The sequence below is a fragment of the Corvus cornix genome, chromosome Z (assembly GCF_000738735.6).
Source record: "Corvus cornix cornix isolate S_Up_H32 chromosome Z, ASM73873v5, whole genome shotgun sequence".
Lineage (NCBI taxonomy): Eukaryota > Metazoa > Chordata > Aves > Passeriformes > Corvidae > Corvus > Corvus cornix.
Genome location: NC_046357.1, coordinates 12,942,280 through 12,969,407, shown reverse-complemented (window position 1 = coordinate 12,969,407; position 27,128 = coordinate 12,942,280). Strand labels below are relative to the sequence as shown.

Genomic DNA, 27,128 nt, shown 5'->3' with positions numbered 1-27,128 from the left:
GTTTTTCCTGCAGCTTTGCTTACACAATTATGTTTGACACTAAAACCCAGCACAGCCCCCTACTTTTATGATCAAAATAGTACTAGGTTATGATGTCTGTGTGGAGTACCTGACTGTGGTGGGTTGGCCCTGGCTGGATGCCAGGTGCCCGCCAAAGCTGCTCTGTCACTCCTCTGCTTGGCTGGTCAGGGGAGAGAAAATACAAGGAAAGACTCCTGGGTCCAGATAAAGTCAGGAAGAGATCACTCACCAATTACTGCCACAGGCAAAATGGACTTGACTTAGGGAAATGAGTTTAATATATTAACAATCAATTCAGAGTAGGATAATGAGAAATTAAGGCAAATCTTAAAGCACTTTGCCCCAGCCCCTCCCTTCTACTCTGGCTCAGCTTCACTCTCAGTTTCTCTACTTTTCCCCCCCTGCAGAGTAGGCAGATGGGGAATGGGGACTGTGGTCAGTTCATCACATGGGAAAGACTCCTCAGACTCTTCCCCTCCTCCAGTGTGGGGTCTCTCCCATGGGAAACAGTCCTCCACAAACTTCTCCTACCCAGCATGAGTCTTTCCCATGGGCTGCAGTTCTCCGTGAACTGCTCCAGCACAGGTCCCCTCCACAGTCCCTCAGGAAGGCTGCTCCGACATGAGTCCCTTGTGGGCTCACAAGTCCTGCCAGCAAACCTGCTCCAGTGTGGGCTCTTCCCTCCATGGGCCACAGGTCCTACCAGGAGCCTGCTCCAGCACAGGCTTCCCATGGGGTCATAGCCTCCTTTGATGGCATCCCCCTGCTCCAGTTTGGGGTCCTTCCCGGGCTGCAGGTGGATCTCTGGTCCCCCATGGACCTCCAAGGGCTGCAGGGGCACAGCTGCCTCACCATGGGCTGCACCAGGGGCTGCAGGGCAATCTCTGCTCCTGCACCTGGAGAGCTCCTGCCCCTCCTTCACTGACCTTGTGTCTGCAGAGCTGTTCCTCTCACACATTCTCACTCCTCTCTCCCCTCTGTGGGTGTGCAGCAGTTTTTATCCCAGAGGTGCTGCCACTGTTGCTGGTGGGCTCAGTCTTGGCCGCTGGTGGGTCCATCTTGGATCCATCCAGCATTGGCTCTGTCAGATGTGGGAGAAGCTTCTGGCAGCTTATCACAGAAGCCACCCCTCTCATCCCCTGCTACGAAACCCTTCTCACAGGAAACCAATACACTGACTAAGGACATTGTGAATTGAGGAAATGGGCTCTCTGCCAGCTCTACCATGGCAGCATAGAGGAAGAAAATACTCATTCTGGTTTTTGTAATGATTAATGTACCATCCCTCTTCTCATGCCAGGAGATGAGGTTTGAATCACAGACAGCTGGTATGAAACAAAATTGTTTTCAAATAATTCCATTCTACACAGTGGTGTTGGCCTTTGTTGATGGTGGCAGGGTGTGATGAGTGGCTTTGGACATTGCTTATCCCTTACACCCTCAGCTGCACTGAACATTTCTTGGCCACTGATAACACTTTGTGCCCTTGAATATAGTAAGTCTGTAATTTTGTGAGAACAAAAGCTTTCTTAGTAACAGTTTTGCAATACTGACTCAACAGAAGTTAAGCTCTGAAACTCGTCAATAACACATGATTAAAGCTGAGACCAGCCTGGAAGAAAAAACATGTTTTTCCATGCAGTGGAACTAAAAAAGCCTGATTTTCTAAGAAATTATTTCACCTTGCCACTTCAACACTAGCTTCCTTCTTCCTGATATCCTCTGTTATACTTCACTGGGCAAGAGACTGAAAGGCTATGGCTGGGCTGGAGATAAACTTACACCAATGGGTGCCTTCTACACAACTTGGCTTAAATGGCCAGCATGCATATGCTGACAGTCTTAAAGGATTTTGCCAAAAAGACCCCCATATTAAACAAATTCTGTACAATCTTTCACATCAGCAGAAACAGTAATTAGAGTATCTCTGTTCCATTCATTTGACAATTTTCAGAAAAAAGGATTTATTTGTATTAGCTTTGGGAATTTTACCTACTTTTATAGAAGATTTGTACTGGGCAACAGTATAATAAAGTATTTGAAGGAATGGGCCTATGGATTGTGAGATCAGTTAGCCTCTCTTCCTTAGTAAACCAATAGCAGTTCCATGTTCCAAATCTTCGGTCATTATTTTTAATTTTATTTTTCTGGTAAGTCTGTAACAGTGTTTCTGTTCCCTCTGATCATGCAGTTCTCTTTTTATATGTTGCCACCAGAGCAAAGAGGGCGTAGGCCTTTAAAATCATGTGAACTACAAATTATTGTCTCACTTGGATATGAATGGACTTTTTTCATTATTTGCCTGAAATCAGAAGGCATAGGTTAAATTATCATCTCATTCTAGGAAAATCAGTCACAAATATCTTATTTCTTATGGCATATAGTAAAATATGCTAAAACTGTTCTCTAGTCCTTTTGTTTCCATTCTGGCTGCAAATGCAAGAGCTAAAGTGACAGAAAAACATAACCAGGACAGACTTTAACTACAGATTCATGTTTAAGGTACTTGTATGGGAAGGAATGAGGTTTGCTTGATCCTTGCTCAAATTTTCTCTTTATTTTAAAGTGGCGGCTTAATGTAAAATACATGAAGAGATCTGAGGGAAGGAAACACATTACTTAAGAATAGTAATACAAAAGAATGTGCAAGATAGCCTGAATCTGAACGCAGATGTGAAACATTACTTGCTGCTTAACTGGGAGGGTGGTTGAGACTGCTGCAAAAGTTAAGGAAGAGCATAAAATAAAAGAGGTTTGTGTGACTGATTAGGAACTGTCCTTGAGCCTTTTCTAGCTTGCTCTGCTGATGACAAATTCACAAAGAAATGTCAAAGAGACAGGCCAGTAGTTTTGTTTGGAGAAAAGTCAGAAGGAAAGGTTTGGAGATGTAGATTCATTGCAATTACTACAGGGAACACAGATGGAGTTATCTGTTCAGATGAAATGCAGAATAAGATGTGGAGGGAGAATGAAAGAGGATCAAGAACAGACTCCTGCAGAGAAAGAAGAGAGAGGACACGCAGTAGTAGAATTGTGGAAGACAAAGGTGAAAGGAGAACTGTCTCCTGTCATGTGTGTCTGTACATGTGAGCATGCAAAAGGGACGGGAGGCTGAGAAAGACAACACTGTGCTAGGGGAAAAAGGACAAAATTACTTACCTTTGCAATCTTTTTAAAGAGAGAAATCAAATACTTTGCAGTTAATCGGTGTTTCACAAGCTGCATACTAAACATCGAAAGTTTGCATACAAGGACTTGTGGTGTCGCCATCCTGGTAGACTGAAATTAGCCAACTATTTCTGTTTGTCAAATTAGACATGCAGAAGCATGTATTTGTTTAACTTTCCTTTCAAAAGAAATGTTCTAAAAATGTTCTTGAAGAGCAATCAATACTGTTTGCCTGAACACAAATAAGAAAGTCAAAAAAGCTAGGTGACCTTAACTCTAGACTTACAACAGCTGTTTAATGTGGAATGTGGAAAACCAAGTACATGTTTGTTTAGAACTCCATGAAATCCTGTGAACATTTGCAGCTTAAATGTTTGAGTAAACAAACCTGCAAGATTAGGAAGAGTGACATCCATATATTCTCCTGCATATGTTAAATCACACTAAGTTAGATATGACAGGCAAATCTTATTGCCAAGACTGAAAAGATCAGTTAAGTACAAGCTACATCTTACTGAGAGCACTGCTAACGAAGGACTAAAAAAGCAGAGGTAACTGTGCAGGACATGCATACAGGAATAACTTGATTCAGGAAATGCTGAACACAGAAAAAGACCATGTGTCTGTATGGAAGCAGATTGTAAAAAAAATGCACCAAAAATGGAAAACAAAAGCAGTAGAAAGACACAGCAGTGCCACCTAAATTTCATGGGGCCTATTAAGGTTTAGCAGAACAGCACAAGACCACAGAACTAAAAAATAATTCATGCTGGAGGATCTCTAATCCATCCTCTGCTGAAGGCACTTACCCACGAGACCAGAACATGCTGCTCTGGGTTTATCTATTCACAGAGTGAAAATCTCAAAGGATGGGTACTGCACAACATCTCTGAGGCAACATGTTCCACTGCCTGACTGTCTTTAGGGTGAACAAGCAGTACCTGATACTCAGTTAGAACTTCTCTTGTTTCAACATATGCCTGTTGTCTTTTGTCCTCCTACCATGCACTGCAGCAAGAGCCTGCCCTCATCCTCCCAGTGGCTTCCCTGCAGGTACTGGAAGACTGCCATCAAAATGGAGGCCTGTATTTTTCCCTTCTGTTTACAGCTCCACCATCCTATTGTCACTGTCTCATTGTAATCCAAACCCTTTACTTTCTTGGAGAACTTATCTGCCTTTTAGGCTGTCTTTGTGATACAGTAATTACATATTAATTCTATGACGTTTGTTGCTCTTTCTCCATCTTGGAAGCAAATGAAAAGTGTGAAACAAAAAGTGCAATTCATTCAGTCACAGAACAATCAAGGAAAAAAGAAGAAAGCACTTGACCTACATGAAAAAGGGTATGCCAGCACCTGCCTAATAAGAATATCAATATATCTATAAAAGGAAATGAAATTGAAATAGATGATGAAAATGAATTCTAATGAGCTACTGCTGTTTCTCCAAAACAGTCTTAACTTGAAATGATAACTTTGTTTAATTTTTCTGGAATAAGTTTTATTAAAGAAAAGAAATTTCATCAACTTCCATAGAACTGTCAACTATGGACAGCAAACAGATCTAACCCCCCCAAAAAATACTAAAAGCAGTAATGTGTGAGATAATTACCAAGTCATATATTGACACTGAACTATTAGCCTTGTTACACTGTGCATTTTGACTTCCCTCTGTTCATATCGTCTGTGTATGGAGGCAGTTAGAAATCCACTTTGTTGCAAATAAACTGGGTGGTGTCAGTAGGGAGGATAAGCAGTACCAGGGGTTCAGCAAAGACTGTGAGTCAGCCTGTAGGCTCTCACACACTCAGGACAAATAGCTGATAATGAAACAGCCTTTAAATCAGGGATTTTTTCATAGGCTCAGGAAAGGACTATATATTTTGACTGTTTTAATATTATCAGCCTTGCCTAGCCAGTTTGGGATAAACACTCCATAAACGGCACAAGAACAGACAGCACCAAAAAAAAAAAAAAAAAGCCAACCCACTGCTAAACCAAAACCTATTCAAACTTTGTGTGCAGAAGAAACAGTTCAAGAACATTTTGTGCTTGGGGAAAAAGTAATTCTGAAATCGGCAAGACTAGAGGGAGCTTGGCCTGATGCAGCTGCCTGTTGTTCCAGATGAAAAAGTTTAGCATAGGTAGCAATGATTTTTTCTCTGTCATTTTCATGAGACCTGCATGTTCCCAGCTCTAGTGCATTCCTGTTAATGTCACTGTCTCCTGTTAGGGGAGATGCCACGTGGCCAACTGGCCTGTTAGAGAAAGACCGTTTGCCTATTCAATAACATCACTGACAACAAATGGTCAGGTTTACAACTATTGAAATGAATGCAGTTATATCAACAACTAATTATCAGTTCATTGTTCTTAACCTCTAAGATCCTAAGGCTAGAGATACCTCCCCACGGCCCTGGGGGCACACCCATGATTCTCTTCACTGTGGCAAGAGGCTGATGTTACTTCTTCAAGGATAGATACAATTAAGGCTGATGTGTAAAGAAAAGACATCACCTTGCCCTCACTCAGCAACAGAAAATACAGTAAGGTTTTGAAATTCTCATATGTTTTCCCACTTCTTTTTTTTTTCTTTTTTTTCTTTTTGGTTTTGGTTGTGTTGCATAAGCCTTGCAAGTGCTGCTGATTTTTGTGTTTGTATGGGGAGTGCAATGCCCTTTTCCTCACAAAACATGAGTATATAAGTACCTTGTGAATACTTGGGAAAAACTAAACAAGTTCCATTCTGACTCAGAATGTATTCTAGGTTATAGGAAAAGTTAACATCTTCATTTTAAATAAAACCACGCTGTTTATATGCAATAAGTCTGGAAATGGGCTTAGAAAATTTCTAATACTATAATCCAGCAGAGCTCCAGTAGCACTTTCAGTGATTAAACTGATTTTAAATATTAATCTCCCTATTTTTCGTGCATAAAAAACTGAAATGAAAACCTGAAAGCAAGTTCTTAAAGTGTCCCCTTCCTCACAATAAATAAACCAATATATAAAACTCTTGGGATTCCTCTCTTGAAATATCTACCTTCCCTATTTTTGAATGTCAGTAACTATGTACTTGTTCTTTCCATTCTCTGGTTGCATTTTCCCACTCTGTATTTTCTGAAAAGCCACTTATTGCATCAGCTGGTCTAATTGTTCAGATGCTTCCCCTTATTCAGATAAATAAGGAGCTACTGATATAAATAAGTGGAGAAATCGTACATCTCTTATAGTAAACAGCTGGTTTCAACTCCACGGAGGTAATTCCAATACAAAAATAAAACATGTCAATACGGCTTACAATTTTCCCTGCCAAATTTCACAAAAGCTTCACAACTCCTCTCACACGTCATCACCTGTACAGAAATTACCATTATTTCCATGTTCTATGATGGCACAGTGAGGGAAATACATTGAGTACAGCTGAAAATGAAACTTGGAAGGTTATTTCACTATCAAAGCTTTTATGACTGTAGGTATTTTTTTATTTTAATACTGTATGTATTTTTTCCTGCTCAAAAAATGATACAGGAAGTAAAAACACAATCTTTCCTTTCACAGGCATTTTTTCTACCTTTTGCATTCTGTTTTTAAGATGATGTACAGTTAGACTTTTAAGAATTAGAGTGAACTCATGCAAACTGTTTTTGCACAGCATAATATTCTTAAATGAGCTGCTGACGAAAATAATTTGTGTAACTTTGCATTTTTACACATTATTTTTCAAACCTCAGGTTGAGATGCATTCCTATAGCTAACGCCTTACAAGCTGAGAAGGATCAAGCAGAAAATCACCAATAAGGAGGAGTTTGGAAGAACCTGTAGAAGAAATAACTGTTGATGAAAGTATTCTTGGAAGCCAACAATGATGACACTGAGTCTTTCACCAAAACCTCTACAAAGGAAATAAACCTGAATATCACAAAACTCAGATTATAGATTTAAGCCTTCACTGCCTGTCCCAGCAAGATGAAATATTAACTTTTCCTTTAAATGTTTTTTATGCTACGGAAAGAAATGAAAGACAAAGTTTATTGACCTAAATGTATTTGATGGAAAGAACAGTAACAATAATCCTGACACAGGATAGCACAAAAGAGTAGAGCCACAGGTCAGGGAGGGGATTTGTGAGTAACTGCAGCAGGGCTGAATAATCCTCAATGGTGAGGACAAGGTGTTTAAACGCTCTTCAAGAAAATAAAGGGCCTGAGTGCACTGACTCCAGGAGAAGAGGGGGAAGTCGGAGAAGAAGCTTAGTTTAAGCAGATTATATGCAGGAACTGTTTTCAGTAGCTGGATTTTTCTGTGAGGAAAAGGAGTCTTCGTATTTTGAACCACTACTGTATGCATAAAAGATAAAATTCCAGGCGTCATTTTTGCAACTAGAGAGGAGGCATTGATGAATTCAAACCTTCAACAGTGTTATGCTTTGTTCTATCCACATGCCCTAGATAAAAGTAAGCACTATTTACTTAAACCATAAGCTGAATACTGACTACACACACAGTTCTGTTAATGATTTACACAGAAAGGAAGCCCTCAGATATATGTACATCAGCTCTGTAAAGCAAATCTGCGATAAATTCTGCAGCCATAAGGTAACAAAAAAAGTATTTTCTTTCACTCTGTTACTCTATACAGAAGCACCAAAACCCTGCTCAGCCACAAAACATTTGTCTGCCTGTGTTGGGGTCTCCTCCCCCTGCCATGCAGCCCTGGGAGAGGGGCCCTGAGGGGAGGCAGGGGGTTTCCTGAGTCCCTGGTCAGCCTCATTCCCGATTGGTTGGTTTGTGTTCCCCTGTGTGGGCAAGGACCCTCGGTCCTGTGACTGGGGGAGTTCCTGAGCAGAGCTCCGGCCATGTGGCTGGAGAAATAAACATCTCTGAAACATCTACCAAGAATCTGTCCATATATATTTCTTTTCCACGGGACTCCTGGTTTGATATATGCGTGTTACAGTAATCCCCGCTGTAGCAAATAGTGGGGAATTGCCGGCAAGACACCGATCCCTAAGGACAGAAAATTCATGAGTAAAAACCACTCTAGATCTCTCTCTTCTCATCTTGGTTTGGATATTCTCTCTGGACTATGGAAGAATCGTGGGAAATGTGGCTCTCTGAGCCACAGAAAAAAAATGTATCTAGAAGTTAAAGGAATCCTTGAACAACAAAACAAAAAAGTATTGGAACCGGGAGATCTAGAACATTTTTTAAACTGGCTTTTCAAAAGTTTCTCCTATATTTCTCAAGACTTACTTTTTGATATTGAACCTCCTGGAACTTGTCATGGGTGTTTTTGGGACGAGATCTGGGATAAGGTAAGGGATCAAACAGAACATGGACTAGAGATAGAAGCTCTCTGTGCATCCCTTGTAATCAGTGAAGCTCTTGACGAGCATTTGTATGGTCCCATTACCCCTAAAGCAGAGGATCATACTAATCCCGTGGCCGAGGCCGCACAGCCGCCATCCCAGGAGGGTGTGACTGCAGCTGTGCCGGCGGGGGTGCCTGTGCTGGATCCACCCGGCCCCCTCAGGAGCGCGCGCCTTATCGCGGACCCCATCCCTGTCTCGGGGTCCCCGGCCACGCGGCTGCGAGTGAGGGAGCGACGGCCACGAGCAGCCAGGAACCGGGCATCGGCGTGGCAGCCCGCTCTGAGCACACGGCTCAGAGAGCCCTGCGGAGGGAGAAGAGGCGGTTTCCACAGCGACACGAGAAGCCGCGCAGCGCAGCACCGAGCTGGAACGGGGCCGCACTCAAAGCAGCGTGGAGTTTGCGGAGCGGAACCGCTCACAGGGCACGGAGCCAGCGGCGATGGCAACGCGGGGCCGCGCAGAGCCCAGACACGCGCCGGAGCAGCGCCGCTCGGAGAGCGCGGAGCAGCCACAGCATGGGGGCCCGGCCGAGACATTGGAACAGGGGAGGCAGCAGCCACGTGGGACAAGCAGCCACGACGAACACGCAAGCACGTGATAGGAGAAGTTGTAGCCACGAAAGTCACAGGAACTGTGAAATGGTACAATGTAAAAAGCAACTATGGATTTATAACACGAGATGATACAGGGGAAGATTTATTCATCCATAGAACTGCTATTAAAAGGAATAACCCTAAAAATTACCTGCAAAGTGTAGGAGATGGGGAAGTTGTACAATTTGATGTAGTGCAAGGAAAGAAGGGTTTTCAAGCAGCAAATGTTACTGGGCCTGGAGGTATTCCAGTCAAAGGCAGCCGTTATGCACAAAATTATAAACAACATCCATCCCAGCAACTTCCCTACCCACAACCTACTTTCCCCTTTTACCCTATACCCAATATGAGCCCCTTCCTAAGTTTACCCCATCCCCAGTTTATTCCTAATCTGTTTTTCACCCCATGGCTTCCCTATACAATTCCCTTTCCCTACAATTCCTCTCCAATGCCGAGGGGGGAATGAAAAGGGGAAGAAATTAAACCTTCTCCTGCCTCAGTTTCCCCACAAAGCATGCCCAGAGAGTTCTGTCTCCCTTCTGTCAGCCCTAAGATGTTCCACAGAATCTGTTTGGACATTTAAGGACTCAAGAGGATGGCTTGTTTTGTCTTGAAACCGTTCTTGTTACGTTTATCCAGTCATTTTCATTCTCCTTTTATTAAAATAAAACAGGTGAGATATTGGGGTCCCTCCCCCGCCGTGTAGCCCTGGGAGAGGGGCCCTGAGGGCACAGACACGGGGTTTCCCTGCCCCTGCTCAGCCTCGTTCCCATGGGTTGGTTTGTGTTCCCTGCGCGGGCAGAAGGACCCTTGGTCCCGTGACTGGAACAGTTCCTGAGCAGAGCCCCGGCCATGCGGCTGGAGAAATAAACATCTCTGAAACATCTAGCAAGAATCTGTCTGTCCATATATATTTCCTTTCCACGGGACTCCTGGTTTGATATATGCGTGTTACAGTAATCCCCGCTGTAGCATGCCTGCTCTCACCAATCTGAGCTGCCTTACAGGAAAGCAAGCAGCCCTGCTCCATCACAGGATAATGTGCATCAACCAGGTAAGAACCAGAAGAAACCACCAGCTTGTCTTGGTTATCCCAACACCCAATAAGCTAAAAGAGACCATGCAGACAATACTGAAAGCAAAACAGCAGATCAAATTAAGGAAGTTATGGGGAAAAGCAGCAAGAAAGTTAGTTAGAAAAGACATGTAGAAGGTAGATGTAGATAAAAAGGTATACATGACACTAAGAACTGAGATTGATTGTAGCCTAAAAAAATGACATGAAAAGGTAAATCTCAGCAGCCCAGAATTCTGCACTGTAGATGGAAACTTCAGCCCTTCCCACAAGAGAAAAGAAGACTGTTGCCTAAAGCACAGAACTGAAAAATGTTCTGTTGAAAAAATGACAGATACTAGAGGTGATAATTGTTGGGGGTTTCAAATTTTCAAATTACTGTTTTAGGTTTTATGCAGCAAATATGGGACTGGGTCACAAAAGCATTGATCCATTCAGCTTAATCTATTTTTTCCTCAAAAAATCACTGAAGATTATGCAGAGAAATACTGTCTTAGTGCAGGAACTCTTTCTTTCTGAATCGAGATGTTTGCCAAACAAGTGATCCTGAAACCACATAAAATACCTATGAACAAACTTGCTATAATATATTTCATTTTTATTACCATGATATGTGAAACTTCAAGCATTTTTTTTTTCCTATACAGAGAGCTGGCACACAGAAAATATGAACAAGCCATGGGCAAGCTGCTAAGAGGAAAAAAAAGGTTACTTTAAAATAAAGGTGGTATCATTAGAGACAAAGTACTTAAGTCACTGGATACCTCATGTTCCCAAAATCCTTGGAAACACCAGGATCCTGTTAACAATGGTTTTATTTAAGCAAGACTAGAAATAAGGGATGAACTAGGACTTACACAATATGTGTGTATTGATAAATACATAAATATGATATGCATGATTCTAGACATTCCAGGTAATTATTTAAAAAGTCATCCTCTTCTATTCTGCTCAAATATACTGATACTCTTATTAGACTACCAGGAAAAATAAGGATCTTACGTAAAATACTTATTATAAAATACTTATTATTAAGATTGCTGTGATGCAAGATCAGGATATCTGATCTTAGATGAAGATATGTTTATCTATGAACATACACAGAAAGATAGGTAACTGAGCTCCAATTAAAATAACAACTACTTATACAGTGATGAAACAAATAGCTTTTGTTGCCTGATAAGGCATATCTTATACAGTCCTGAAAAGGAAGAGATATGAATTAGGTTTGTTTTCACTTGCCCAAAAATTTTGTCGACTTCAGATCCCAAGTACTGATTTTATTCCACTGTGTTACAGGTTGTGCACGTAGGAGGAAGAGCTGCAGCAAAGGCAGGGAACAGAGGCTCAGCAGGTGGGCACAGGCACAGATCAAGTCCCGCCTGCAGCTCCTGCTGTGAATGCTGTCCAGAGAGAAGAGGTCTCCAGCTTGTTAGGCAAGAGCTCAAGGAGACTGGCATATAAGGGGGAGATACGTGCTCTATTCCTGGTACACTTTTTTGTATGGTTGGACTTGATGATCCTGGAGTTCTTTTCTAACCTCAGTGATTCTATGATACAGGTCCCAGTGTTTGATCTGCAAACCTCAAGAACATGATAAGAAATCACTTTGGGTCAGGAGCACTCCTAAATAATGAACGTATTTTGGAACTGGGAAAAGAGGAGCTGTACTGCTGATATGAACTAGCCATGTTTTCAGCATGCGAAATAGAGCCAGTCTTTCCAGACATTCCAGGTCGTTATTTAAAAAGTCATCCTCTTCTATTCTGCTTGATTATAGTGATACCTAATAATGAGACTACCAGGAAAAATATGGATCTTATCTAAAATACTTATAATTAAGACTGGTGTGATGCAAGATCAATAGATCTGATCTTAGATGGATATTTGAAGGAGAAAAATTTTGATTTTGATAAGGTTTGGCTTAAATACACACCTTTAAAGTGTCTTAAAGTTTATATAAGTATCTTTTTTTTGAGAGATAGAGCAACAGCTGTTTATTAATAGTACATTTAAACAGTGAATAACATTTACTTCCTGGTTCTGTACTAAGAACAGAGATTCTCCTTCTCACCCACTCTCTTTACTATTAAGCTAGATATTGCAACCCTGTGTGACAAAAGAAGCATTGGATTTGAAGTACTCTTACACCAGAAGAGTGGCTGCACCAACTGGAGCTCAGACACACTCTAACAATGACACTGCAAGAAGCCCAAGTTGCCTGTAAAACTATGTATATAATGTGCAAAAGTGTCTGCAGCAGCTATTGCTGTTAAAATCAGTGTTACTGACAATAAAAAATGACAACTCTAAATGAAATAGGAAAAATTTTTACCAGGAATATACACAGTGAACACATATATTCAGTTTCTTTAGACCTGACTCTATTAATGAAATTCTATTAATTACAGATTTACTCCTTCCATGACATTGCCAGGATCCACTCTTAATGCTGAACACCAAATTCAGTACTAAAATTTTCCATGAATCCTGGAAAAGATTGCCAGCTTTGAATCATAAAATAAAATGAATTCCAAAAGAAAAAGACATTGGTGCCGTCATTTTCCCCCGTATAGTGCAAAACCTTGATTTGATTTATTTATGTTTTAATTCAATCTTTCAGTGTCTGTGAGTGAAAGCCCATGATTTTTCCATTGAAAGAAGGATAGAGAAACGACAGGGGTGGTTGGCAAACACAGGAAATTAAGTCAACTAAACTTTGCAATTATCACATAAAGAAACAGCAATAATGAACTTTGTTTTTAATCTATCCCTTAATACTACTATGTTGCAGGAAAAAAATTAATATACATCCTTCTTTTTGCAAATTACTGCACTTTCTCTGACCATTACCTTCTCTCTAACCATGGCCAGTAATAAGAATATGGAAAGCAGTCATCTAAGTTAAATAATTTCACCTGCTATATCAACCCCATGGATACAGTAATCTTTTCTTTTCTGCATTGTCTACACTCAGTATAGTGTAGACAAATCTCACTGGATTTAGCATTAGCAGAAGATACGCATCTGACATCTGATGTCTACACAGTTTTCTACTTCATTGGGCAAAATGTAAAAACCCCACAAAACTCAAATTAACAGTTTTCAATGAAACAGAATGCCTGAAAACCTTGCACAAATAAAGAAAAACAAAATTACAGTTTGACAGAAGATCAAGGCTATCCCCCGATCTCACTGCCACTTATGCCAACATTAATTGAAATGATTCTAGCGTAATAAGTAGCAGCACATCTTCAAAGAAGAGGAAGAATGTGATGCAAGAAAATGCCTCACAAATTATGAAACAAACCATGTGAAAACTGCACACATAATAACACATTCAATATCATCCTTGAAAACAGAACTGTTAAGTATTTGTTAATTAGAACAGAATTTCAAGCAAGATTTTAAGCTAACCAAGTTCTTTTCAAATCTTCAACCTCTTTGTCATTCTAAAGAATGGTAACTCACGAAAGTTAACTATGGAGCAATTATTTGTGTAAAGGCTTACCAAGGGAACAACAGCTTCAATAATTTTCTTTCAAGAATGGTCATGCTTTGAATAATTGCCATAGCTATCTTGCATTTACTTGACAAGCAAACTGAACAATTCATGTCAGTACTTGGTTTCCACATATTAATTTAATGTTAGGCTTCCTATTTATTTGTGTTTACAGATACTTTACATCACAGCACCTGTGGTCTAGGATCAAATTGCACCTCCAATTCAATTCCATTTTTCTCTAAAGGTATAGCTGTCTTCTACTGCAGCCCTGTGGCTCTGTAAACACACTATAGCCATTGGTGACAACAGGCAGCAGAGTGTCCTGACATTGCAAGTCTGCAGATGGAGGCTTCTCAGGCTTACTTTGAAATTTTCTTAGTCTACCTGCACATTTTAGGGGGCTTGTTTAGGTGAAGAATTAATCTTTTGAATTTATTTCAGTTTTTGCTTGTCTTTTTTTGTATGTTATGATTATAATTTTATATAGAAAAGTAACATGCAGTTATTCTGATATGATGAAATGTTTAATAATGGCACAATGACCCAATCTAGAAGAATACAAGCCTGGTCTGATGCGTGAATAAGGACAGAGGGTGCAGAGCAAAGTCAGGCATGAGAAGGAATTGTAAGAAATGGGGGACAAACTGACCCAATCCAAGGTCTGTAAACTACTTACCAACAGCTTGTTAATGAATCCCCACAATGAGCTGAACGAAATCAAAGTTACAAAGAACAATATCTGAGATACATAAATCCCAAAAGTAAACCTTGATGTAATGTAAACCATCAGACCAATGAGTAAATAGCAAGGTGCAGAAGATTAGCAAACGTAGAAAAATGGCTCAAAGTTTATCCTAGGGGAAGGGAATGAAGAAAGCAATAACCTATTCCTCCTAGTGGAAAACAGCAAGTGACCACAGCATCAATATTTCACTCTTCTGAAAGATCTGAAGCACTGACTGTCTGCTGCACTGCTCCCCTTTCACCTCTGCCTGAGGCAGACCAGATCATGCCATCATGCTGTACACAGGAGCAGAAAGACCAAGGCAAACACAGTGGCATCATGTAACTGAGTATTCCAGTTATGGGACAGAGATACACACGTCATCACAAAGAACTTCTGGGTCTTGGGCTTTATTTGCCTGCCTTTGAAGCATGGGGTTTTTCCATTGCATGCATATAGAACTGGTATATGTACTTCCATGAAAAAAGAGGAGGTGAGAGATGTTTGTAAGATTTATATGTGGAGCTCAGCACACAGATTCAGTTCTAAACCTATTCAATGTAATGCTTTCTCATGTGCACATTCTTCTGCTGGAATTGCTTATATAGTCAATTATCTGTTTCAGCATTCATTTCTAATGGTCTTCATAATGTGTAAGCCATCCATTAGAAACAAGACATTTGCTGGTCTGGACTACTGACTAATGCATAGTTTAGTGTGATGTTGCTATAGCAACTAAAAAGATGAAATTACATGTCATATATCATTTACACATTACTTAGAACATACAGTTTTCTGAAAGCCATTAACCAGAGAGAGGTGCTGTGATGGAGAAGACAAGGATATTTTAAAGCATTCTAAAATATTTTCCATTTTTCTGAAGGACTAGGAAGGTAAATCAAAGTCATAAACAGCACAAATAATAGTGAAGAATTTGAAAATAAGAGAGTCTTCACTTTTAACAAGCGCTTCTCAGGGTCCAGTTGCCAGAAGAACACATTTCTAGATCACGGACAAACATTAGACTTTTTACTTCAGATTTCTAAGGAGTGAGTGTTCGTGGCCCACATCATAGTATGCAGATATTTTTTGCAGACCCTGTGTTGCACATAGGAAAACAGCTACTCTGAATGAAAGCTTGAGAGGATTTCAAAATGGGGGCTTGGTCTTCCTCCAGCGGACCTCCTCAGCAAATACATGTGTCTTCATTAAAGCAGTCTTGGTCACCAAGACCAGCTAATTATCTCTCATCCTCCCCGCAGAGACACAAACGAATATAAAAATGAAACCAGTGTGTGTTTGTGTGGTATTAGTGGTGGTGATGGATAAATTTAGCAGACAAATTGGGAAAATTCAAATTGGCAAATTTCATTATTTAGTGAAGTTATTTATGCATTGAGTTTGAAAGTGATCTCAAAAACATGCACTTTGTAATGTCACTGTGAATAGAAATTACCCATGATTGGGTTAAAATTTTAGATTCACCAACAGGGTGCACATTTTGGATAAGAAAGTGAACAAAACATCTGGGAATGAGTCTGGGAATATTTTCCAGACCACAGCAGGAAGATTAATGACCTAAGTCTGTCAGGCTAAAATGGAAGCTTAGTGGATAAGGTTTTGATTTAAGAAAAAAGGAGAAGGAAAAAACCCAGTAAAACAATCTATAGAGTGGCTAGGCCTGCTGCTCATTGTCAAAAAGAGTGTAATTTTTTGCTTATGTATAAACACAAGAGAGTTTCATAATTATGTAAAAAGAGAACATTTTGTACTGCCAACAAGAGGAGAAAATCTGTAAGCAATGGGGAATGCCCAGTCTTTTTCTGCATCTGAAGTACCAGAGGGTTTCTGGCACTCATATTCAGAAGAGAGACAAGATTCTGCACGTCCAACACACTCCCTGAGAGCACCAAACAGTGAAGCCTCTTGAGTGCCCAATGCTTATTCTACTTTCCACAGCATCCTCCTGCACAATGGAGAGAAAACATGCTGTAATACATCATTTCGGGGCTGGAGACAAAGACAACATGAATCCAGCTGTACTACAGCATCCGCCTTATTTTTTTTAAGATGTCTGTGCAGGTAGGTTGAAGTTTTGAAAATGCCACCTACTACATGAACATCAGTGCCATAAATGGACTGGGCAAAATTGCAAAACTAAAGCAAAGGGACTATAAAAAGGGAGTATAACAAATCTCAGTACAGGGACAACTGGGAGGGGAGAGGAGTGGAGAAGAATAATTCTAGTTAAATATCCTCGAGCCTATAACTGTGCACGAATTCATCACCACAATGTGATGGAGAAGAATACGAAAAGGTCTGTAGATACCTACCCAGAGAGCAGAGGCAAAACTTCTATTCACATAGCTCCTGGTATCTTTTTACTGTGTTTCAAATAAATCTTCCACGGACATCAATTCCTCTAGGTTTGCAATTCAAAAACAGTGAGGTACAATTACCAGCTAAATCCATCCAGCTGGGACACTCCTTCCTCCTTCTGGCAAGGCCTATGAATGCTACTGAGCTTATTGGCTCCCACCCATCCTTTGCCTCACACATAAAGAAATTCCCTTCCCTCTGGAATGATCAGTCTGACAAACTTCAGCCAAACACGAAAAGACGCAGAGCTGCAGGGAGTCTGTTTCATTATCACCCAATATGAAGGACAAAAATTCAAGACAGTGTGATCGATTACAGCTCGGGAAAAAAGGCACCTTTAAGGATGCCGCAAGGGATGGGGCACCCTCCTGAGCCAGTGGTTCCTGAGCACCTGATCAGTGCTAGCACCATGCCTAGTCATGCTCTCACAGTGAAATCTCCACTGCAAGGCTTCCTGAATGTGTTTTGAGTCACGGTGGAAAAACACGTGTGCTAGCAAGCAGACACATGCAAGGCTGTCAGAGATGCTCCGGCCAATTGGAGGAGGCTGATTAGAACAACAAGGACTGGCAGCTTTGCCCTGTGCTTTCTCCAAAGAATTATTTCAGATGATGGCCAGGGACCCTGTCATATCATGCCATCTTTTCTTCTAAGGCATTCCACACTGCAAGCATAAACTCTTCACTCAAACACTACTATTACACTGCCTGGGAAAGGCAGTCCTCGCTCTGAGTCAGTGCGTCATGAGCTGCTTTAAAGGCAGGCCAGCAGTGTCCTATAGAAGACTGGGCAGCACCAATTGTTTATGCCAGAAATAGCAGAGCAAGATGCAGGGCAGTAGAACTGGATTACATAGCGTAACAACTGAAAAAGGGGAAATACGGATGTCATTCTTGGGTCTCTAATAACTTGCCAGCTATTACGGAAGCTGCTCATTTGGTCTTGACAGAAAAAATACTCTAACAGAAAAAGTCTGGGCAGCAATAAAAAAAGGGGAAAAATAAAGAAAACTATAAAACCAAAAAGCCCTGCTGCAACAAGCTATTGGAGGCAAAATCTCATTTAGATATGGCCAAATGTCCTGTGTGCCCCATTAGACTGCACCTGATGCAGAGAATCTTCTGAGCTCATACAGAAATGAAGGCTACCTAAGCATTATCTAAGCATTATTGTCAAATCCAAGCAAGCCCTCTTGCTTATCATAAAAAGACTGAAATCAAACCAATGAAAAAGCCCTTTTTTAAAAGAGGTGGGTGACCTTTGTCAGTTGCCAAACAACCAGACATCCACTCTTAAGCCCCTCTTCAACAAGACAGGAGACAAAATTAAAAAAACTGGTAAATGGAGATAAAGACAGGGAAAACACCCACCAATTAACATCTCAGGTAAAAAATATTAAATATGGGTAATTTAATTTAATTTATTGCAAATTTAGTAGATTTGGATGATGAGAAGAAACAAAGACAAAATTAAAATAATACCTTCTTCCTCATATCTCTTTTTCCCAGCCTCAACTTCACTCCTTCACTCGTGGAGTCCTTTACTCCTCACCACTAAATTGGACCAGGGGGAATTGGGGAAGGAGGGGTTGTGGTCAATACACACTAGTTCATCTCTGTTACTCCTTCCTTCCTGTATTTTTCCCCTGTACTGTTCCCCTGCTCTAGCATAGGTTCTGCCCTAGCACTGCAGTCCCTCAAGACCTGCTCCAGTGTGGTTCCTTCAGGAAAAGCCAACCTGTGGCAGCACAGGTCTCTCCTCTGGCTGCTGTGTGGGTATCTGTCCCAACACAGTCCCTCCCACAAGATGCAAAAGAACACTTGCTCTGATGCCCAAAGCGCCTCCTCCCTTCTTCTCACATGCTGGTGCTCACACTGCTGTTTTCTCATGGTTTTTTTCCATTACTCCTCATGCTGCCATGCAATGTTTTACCCTCTCTTAAATATGCTTTCACAGAGGTGCCACCAGCTTGGCTGATGGGCTCAGTGGTGTCCTACAGTGGGGCTGTTGTGGAGCCAGCTGGAACCAGCTGCATTTGGCACAGGGCAGTCCTGGACCACTTCTCACAGAAGCCACCCCTGATGCTGACACCTGGACACCTACACCATCCTCTGGCTTTTGGGATGTGAAGGCAGTAAAGTCTGAGCTGGCTTTCTGGCTCTATCTCTTTTCTGTCTGTAACTATGAAAATATGGGTATGAGAAGGAAGATGAAAAAGGTTTGCTAGGGGTGAAGAGTAGACTTAAAGTCTCAAGACTAGGTAAAAGCCAAGGCAAGAACAGTCATGGTGCTGCAAAACTGAAGCATGATCTTTTCCTCATAGACTCCTGGCTTTGTAACCGAAGTTAGTCTCAGGCTTGGCAACAGCTTAGATGTGGGCCAGGAGACACAAACAGCCAGGGCCATTGCTCTTTGCTGTCCTTTCACAGACTGCAAAACATTCACCTGCTTTCCAGTATTTTATTCAGGCTTGTGCCAACCTGATTTATGGGGTCATTCCCTATCAGAGCAGAGCTGAGCACATGCAGTAACAATCGAGGTCAGAACATTAACTTCTTGACTGTAAACCTTTGCATGGGAACAAGCTAGCATCACAGCCTACAGGAAGACTCTGAAGTCCTGAAATATGTGAATCACACTGCTTCATGGAGTATATAATAAAGCTGAACACAAACTGTTCAGATCAGCTTGTAAATTACCAGATTATGACACTATGTTGTCAGGACTTCTCCAGAGAACAGCTATAGTTATGTATTTCTTAACAAAATTTCTGGCACAGCTGGTAATGGTCCCTCTGTGGAAAAAGGAGTGATGCTAGGACAGCAATGATCACAGAAATGCAGAGCTAGTGGATGAACTTGAGCAGGATTGGTACAGGAAAGTCTACAGGGTCAGAGTTTGCCAGTGGTAAAATATCTCCAAATCTTTAATGAGTACCTTGTAGTCAAATGATGCCGATTGACTTCTGGGTCAGTAGGAACACCCAGAAACATCTCTAAAAAGACAGACTAGCTAATTCAGAATGCATGAAATAAGGCCCAGAAGGACCTTTCACATTCCCAAATTAATACTCCATTACTAATATTCCAACACCTGAAAAATTGTGTGGTCTATCTGCAGATGTTATTAGGTTCCCCAAAACAGTGTGCTCAAGTACAGGAGACTGAATCCAAGGAAATGTTCTTTCCTTGACTTAAGTCTTTCCATGGCTTTCCATGGCTTCAGCTTTTCCTCTTAAGCACTGGGACAGCATCGGCATGCTCTGAAAGCAATGGTTCTTAGATTGCCTCCTCCTAAAAAGTCCATTTACACACTCCCTTTCCCTAAGCCCTGTCATTCCCTGAGAGCAAGTGAAGGCCTCAACTTCTCTCAGACAACACTTCAGGACCTGCAACTGCTCCAATGAGAACACCACCTGACAAGTACACACTCCCCTTTCCTCAATCCAAAAAAGGTTTTTTTCTTTAGTGCTCTTTTTTCTTATTTAATTCCAAGACCTAACTACACAAGTGTGTCACTCTGGCAGAATCTTTGAAGTGCATTGTTATAGAGAAAGCAAAATCCTCCAAAGCTTTGTTGAAAGATGTTAAGACACTTGATTGTCTTCAGGTTTACTCTTCTCACAGCTCCTTTAAAGCTTGATGAATGCACACAGTAAATTCACAAAACCCAATCTGTAATAATTGCACTTCACAGGCATAAGTATATGCAGTCTTCATAAAGTCAGTACATTCTTCCCAGATCATTGTTCAACAGCCCTCTATATACCACCCTCTTTTCCTGACCCAATGAAATTAAAAACTGGGACAACTCATACTTACAGAAAAGAGGAACAAATGCAGACATGGCAAGGGTTGCTGATCATAGATCATCCTGTTCCAACCCTCTGCCATGGGCAGGGACACCTTCCACTAGACCAGGTTACTCAAAGCCCCATCCAAACTGGCCTTGAACATTGCCACTGATGGGGCATCCACAACTTCTCTGGGCAACCTGTGCCAGTGTTTTCACTGTCTTCACAGTAAAGAAGTTCTTCTCATATGTAATCCAAAGCAACCCTCTCTCAGTTTGAAGCCATTCTTCCTTGTCCTGTCACTACAGACACTTGTGAAAAGTCCTTCTCCAGCTTCCTTATAGCCCCTTTATGTACTGAAATATTCTATCAGGTCTCTCTGGAGCCTTCTCTTCTCCCAGCTGAAAAACCTCAACTCTTTCAGCTTGTCTTCATAAGAGTGGTTCCATCCCCCTAAATATCTTGGTGGCCTCCTCTGGACTCGCTCCAGCAGGTCCCTGTCCCTCCTGTGCTGGGACCCCAGAGCTGGATGCAGTGCTCCAGGTGGGTCTCAGCAGAGCGGAGCAGAGGGGCAGAATCTCCTCCCTCCCCTGCTGCCCACGGGGCTCTGGATGCAGCCCAGGACACGTTTGGCTCTCTGGGCTGTGAGTGCCATGGCCGGGGCATGCCCAGCCTCTCACCCACAGCACCCCCACGTCCTGCTGGGCAGGGCTGCCCAAATTCATTCTCCACCCAGCCTGTACTTGTGCTTGGCATTTTCCCAATGCAGGTGCAGGACCTTGCACTTGGCCTTGTTGAACTTCATGAGGTTCTCACAGTCCCACCTCTCCAGCCTGTCCAGATCCCTCTGGATGGCATCCCTGCCCTCCAGAGTGTGACTGCACCTCCCAGCGCAGTGTCATCAGCGAAACTGCTGAGGGTGCCCTCAGTCCCCCTGTCCACGTCACCAGCAAAGATGTTGAACATTGCTGGTCCAAACACTGACCCCTGAAGGACACCACTTGTCACTGGTCTCCATTTGGATGTTGAGCTGTTGATCCTGCCAATTCCTTATCCACCAAATGGTCCGTCTACCAAATCCATGTCTCTCCAGTTCGGAGACAAGAATGTTGTGGGGGACAGTGTCAAATGCTTTGCACAACTCCAGGTAAATGATGTTTTGCCAGTCACTCTTCCCTTACCCACCAACATTATAACCCCATTGTAGAAGGCCACCAAATTAATCAGGTGTGATTTGCCTTTAGTGAAGCCTTGCTGGCTGTCACCGATCCCCTCCATACTTTCCATGCACTTTAGCACAACTTACAGGAGGATCTGCTCCATGATTTTGCTGGCCACTGAGGTGAGACTGGCTGGCCTGTAGTTTCCCTTTTTTGACCCCTTTGCGTTATGCTTATCTTTTTTTCCAGTCAGTGGGAATTTAACTGAACTGTCTCAACTTCTCCAATTTGGTGGTTAATGGCTTAGACACTTCATCTGTCAGCTCCCTCAGGACCCACAGATGCATCTCCTCAGGCCCCATGGACTTGTGCACCTTCAGGTTCCTTAGATGTTCTTGAACCCCATCTTCTTCTACAGCACATGGTTCTTCATTCTCCCAGTCCCTGCCTTTGCCTTTTGCAGCCTGTGTGGTGTGGCTAGAACACTTGCTCCTGACTCAGGCAAAAATGGTCATGAGTACCATGATAAGGTCGTGTCAAATCTGATTGTCAATTGAGAAGAACAATTTAGAGGCAGCTATCAACAGGTATTTGCAATTGGTTTAGAAAGGCTATATAAAGATTATGAAAGATGATTTGATCCTAACTGACAAAAGCAAAATCAAAGACTTTGTACTTCAAAGTGAGAAGTTATTTCATCACTGTAGAATGGGGTGAGTTGAGTCAGACAATGAGAGATGATGATCAAAACCCTTTGATTCTTACTTACTTCTTACTTACTCTGAGGGGGAAGAGGAACAGAGAGAAAATTGCATAAAAACACTTAGAGATTAGTATACCTCTAATTAGAGGTGTTCCTATGGAAATGGAGGCAGTCATCTTCACCACATTCAGGTCTTCTAAATTTAAGTCTTGCAGGAATCTTACAAAATCGAGACTATCAAGTTACCTTTGCCCATATATTCAAATCTCATGTACAGAGACAGTGAATTTGAAGAAATAAGTATATTTTCATCCTTAGAAGCATTACAAAAAAGTGAACCTATGATATAAATTTCATTTAAAATGTCTGATAGACTTAAAGCAGCCACTACTAATCTTGTCTTACTGCTCTACCTCTAGCAGCTAACATAATTTTAGATTGGATCTGAGTGAGAATTCTTTTGAATTACACACATTCACATATTACTTATTAAATATGATCTAGTAAGAGACACATAGTTTATAAACTTTAAAAGATTATGAAACCTTACAAATATGTCTTCCTTATAGACGTATTTTTATTTTATTCCTGTGTAACAGAAAAATTAGGTGTTTTCTGATTGCAGTGAAAAAGGATCGATCACCTATACTTGTAGTCTGAAAAGAATGACTCAAGTATGACCTTTTTGTTCTCCCATCACCATCTAGCCTTGGCTGACTTGCAGGATATTGGAACAGAACATTGTTCTGGAATCAATCTTACTGACTCAGGATGGCAGGCACCATGAAGTAAGAATTACATCAGGGATGTTCTCTAAAACTAGGTCAAGACTGTTGATGGAGAGGCACAATTATTTACTAAGTGACGATACTGGGATTTTAAAACTTTGCTCTTTTTCAATGTGGACCAAATACAGTTTTAATACATTAAAGCAGAATAAATATAAGAAAATCTTTTGTAAAATTAATTCAACAGAGAGCTCTGATCACCCAAAGACATTTCTAAAGACCAAGTATATTATTTCAATTTACTTAAGAGAATAATTCCACTGTGTTATGATGACAAGTACTTTCTTTTGAAAGGCCAGAACATTTTAAATGTAAGCTTGTTTTAGACCACATATTTCTTTAAATATCATAATACATTGTGCATCGTTGGTTAACCGTGTAATAACCATGTATGTGCTAATTGAGTGAAAGATAGAACAGGAATTTATCAACCTTTGTGTTTGTGAGAGACTGAAATGGTTAATGGCTAAAACATTGCTAAAATCATTTGCAAACTGCAAAGCAGCTCTTTATCTGCGACCACTGAAGCCCACTCTTTCCCAGATACACCTACTAAGTGGACTTTGGACCTGAGATAAGATAAAGGGAGTGTACTACTGTCCAATCAGCCCAGGGCTGAGGAGAAGAGGGTATCCACAAGTGATACTGTGCAAAGTAACCACCCCGGTAGAGAGGGCAGCACAGCCCACCTCAGGCTACAGCTGGCTGTTGAATGAGACACAGAAAGAGGCAAACCCGTGAAGTGGGCCTGTCTCTTTGTCCTTACTCAAGGGAACTCAACTGTGATAACTCCCCTGCCAGGGAAGTACCAGGACACTGTAGCGTAAAGGTATTGATCTCTGCTGATGGGCCATGATGGACTCAACTGTGCTGACATCATAGGCACTGTAACATCTTAGAAGGTGTCAAAGACTCCCGAAGTGTCCCATGACCCAGAACATTATATCCCTCAAGTGTGAAACTCCCTGCCCCAGAGGAGGTACGTGGGTGTTCTCACCTGAACCCGAGCAGATATAAACCCAGTAGATTTTGTGTTCTGTGGATTTTTCTTGGAATTACTCCCACCACCCAACAAATCCAGTCTGCAATCATCCCTGGCAAGACTGCGACAAACAGATACGGAAATTGCAACAACCAAGACTGGTTGCGAGGCCTTCAGGTGGTGAGATCATCTACTCTTATCCTTTCCTTCTCTTTCTTTTCCATATATGTTTTCTTAAGTGGTATTTTTATGCTTTTATGTTATCATATTACTATAGGTAATAATAACCAAAAGGGTACATCCCTACCTTCAATTGCAAGCAAATTGTTCTAAAATAAATCCTACATGTTTATTATAAACCAATCTAATAAACCACTCTAATCTGCCCCAAGGGATCTATCAGCAAGAAGCTGGGTTACTCTCCTTTATGTGGGTGGGTCGTAACAGTGATCTCTTTTTTCATACATGTGGGGTTTTTTAAAGGCTTTATGAATCTGAAAGAGAACCACAGTCCCTTATGAACACATGTAAATACTGTGGTGTTTGTTTATGGCTGGTAAATGAATATGTGAAAGGGAGATCCTGGATCCTATGGCCCAGCTGTTCCACTCCTGGCTGATGCACAGCAAAGAACAAGACTGCTCACTTTGAATACACAGAACAACCCATCTATGGGAACTTTCTATCAACTGTGTGGGAAAGGAGCTACCATAAATGATGCTGTGGGTAAATTCAACTGTAGGTGACTATCTTTCTCCAAACACACCATCCTCTTCTGGATGAAAGCAAACATTGTTTAGAGTTACTGTACTGTTTACTTCTCTACACTATGGAGAAGAGAAAATGCAGATACTGTAGGTACTGGAGGATAAAATGTACTGCAGACTCTGTCCCCTGACCCATCAAAACTTTTCCTCACTACAGTTCTAGCTCTGAGCTAATGGGTGTTCTGTGAAAGCTTCCAGAGCTCCGAGCACTCCCTTTCTCCCTTCCCCCTAGATGGGCTGTTGGGTGCCTGAGCTCAGGCTCAGCTTCAGTAAGGGTCTAAGGGCCCAGCTTTGAAAACAGATCTTCCAGAATAATCTCCTGAGAAGTGTCCATGGGTGGTCTCTCCCATTTCTCTCTGCAGTGGCTATAAACCAAGGCCTCATTCTGGCTCACCTGTGCTGCGCCAGGTGCCCCATTAATCTGGATCCTGACCCTTCAACTTGAGCTCCCAGCTTGATCCCTGGTGTGCCTCATTTCTATGGATTGTCTGGCTGTCTGGCATCATGGCTGAACCTGGCTACTGTCACTAGGCCTATTTGGGCACTGTGGGCTGTGCCCTGACACAAATTATGAACATACATATGTCTGACACCATGACAAACTTTTGTCTCCAGCTAGTTCCTTTCTGGGCAGCCTATTTTGTGTTTGAGACTACAAACTACATTCTTGACAATGTGGAAGAGTGGATAAATGAAATGGGGGTTTCCCTTCCCTCACACACCTTGCTCCTGGACATGTGCTCCCACTTCTCCGTGTGCCAGCTGAGATCCACACCGACAAACTACCTTGGCAAAGGACTTCTGTCAGGCTAACAAGTTAAATCAGCTTCATAAGAGGTACAGTGAACACCAAAGATGGTGCAAAGGTGATAGCTCACAGGTAGGTAGGAATAAAGAAGTGGAGGGAGGAGTGGGTGAACCTCCCTTTTACAGAAGCATTTGCTAGCTGAACTCAGTCACAGTGTCAAACCCAGCAAATTATATGACTGATCACTCTGAATTCAAACTGTGCTCTGCTACATTTCTCTGAGGGTTTATGAATGGAGACAGCAGACAATACAGAAGAAGTAGCTCAGCTTCTTGAATATAATACATAATTGTGTTTGTTCTCACCAGGCTGCCCACTTAAATAAGCCACTAGCTTTAGTATTTTAGTAAAGCAAAAGCAAAGTCTACACACAGAAGGAAGGGAAAACAAGCAGATTAATTCTGTACTTCCCATCAGAAGGTGATGTCCAGCTACCTTCTAGGAAGCAGGTCCTCACTATACATGGAGGTTTCTCTGGAAGATAAATGCTTTAACAATTATTGTTCCCTCCTCTTCTCCTTTTCCTTAGCTTTATTGCCAAGCAGAAAACACTGTATAGAATATCTCCTTGGTTAGCATGGTTCAGGGGTCCTGTCTGTGTCCTCTCCCAAGCTCTTGGCCATGCCCAGAATGTGGAGGGGGAATGTTGGAGAAATAGCCTTGATGCTGAGTGAGGCTGCCCAGTGGTAGCCTAAACACCAATGTGTTACCAGCACCTTTCTAGCTACCAATACACAGCACAGCACTGTGAGGGCTGCTATGGGGAAAGTCACCCAAGCCAACCCTTCCTGAACTTGCCAATGCCAAAAAAATGTCAAATGGCACTCTGCAGAGGCCAGGCAAGCTGCCTGTCCCACTGAAGTATAGGATATTGCTATGCTGGATGATTAATGCTTATACAGTTCTCCTTATGGAAAAAAGATTATTACTCAAGGGATCCAAGAGTTCTGTGGGAAGCGTGTAAACCCCAGAAGTGTTTATGTAATCACTACTCCCCCTTGAGTGCACACTGCAAATTTCCACTGTTTTGGACATGGTCAGGAATGTTGCTGGATACCTGATTAAAAGAACGGGATAAGAAACTAAGAGAATAATGTGAAAAGCCCATCTCCATTGCACAGATCTGGGTTGCAGAAAATATATATATATGTATATATAACATTTCTTCTTCATAACCCTCTATTTATTTCGGCAGTGAGACAGGCACATTCTCTAAACAAAGCTCCCAAAACATTTAGCATGGGTTAACGCATGGAAGAAAAGCAATAGTGCATAAAAAGGAAAGTGC

The 27,128-nt window shown here is 41.7% G+C and overlaps 1 protein-coding gene across 13 annotated transcripts in view; it reads right to left on the bottom strand.

Annotated features, from left to right (window-relative positions):
* The window catches only part of PRLR (prolactin receptor), a 155,421-nt gene that overhangs the window by 38,563 nt on the left and 89,730 nt on the right, over positions 1 to 27,128 (bottom strand). Inside the window, exon 1 of one of the 13 annotated variants that reach the window (XM_019283350.3) lies at positions 948 to 1,113. The exons of the other annotated variants lie outside the window; for them this stretch is intronic. The gene's annotated coding sequence lies outside the window, so the exon portion shown is untranslated. Of the gene's footprint in view, positions 1 to 947; positions 1,114 to 27,128 lie in introns of those variants that run through there. 13 annotated transcript variants of the gene reach the window in all.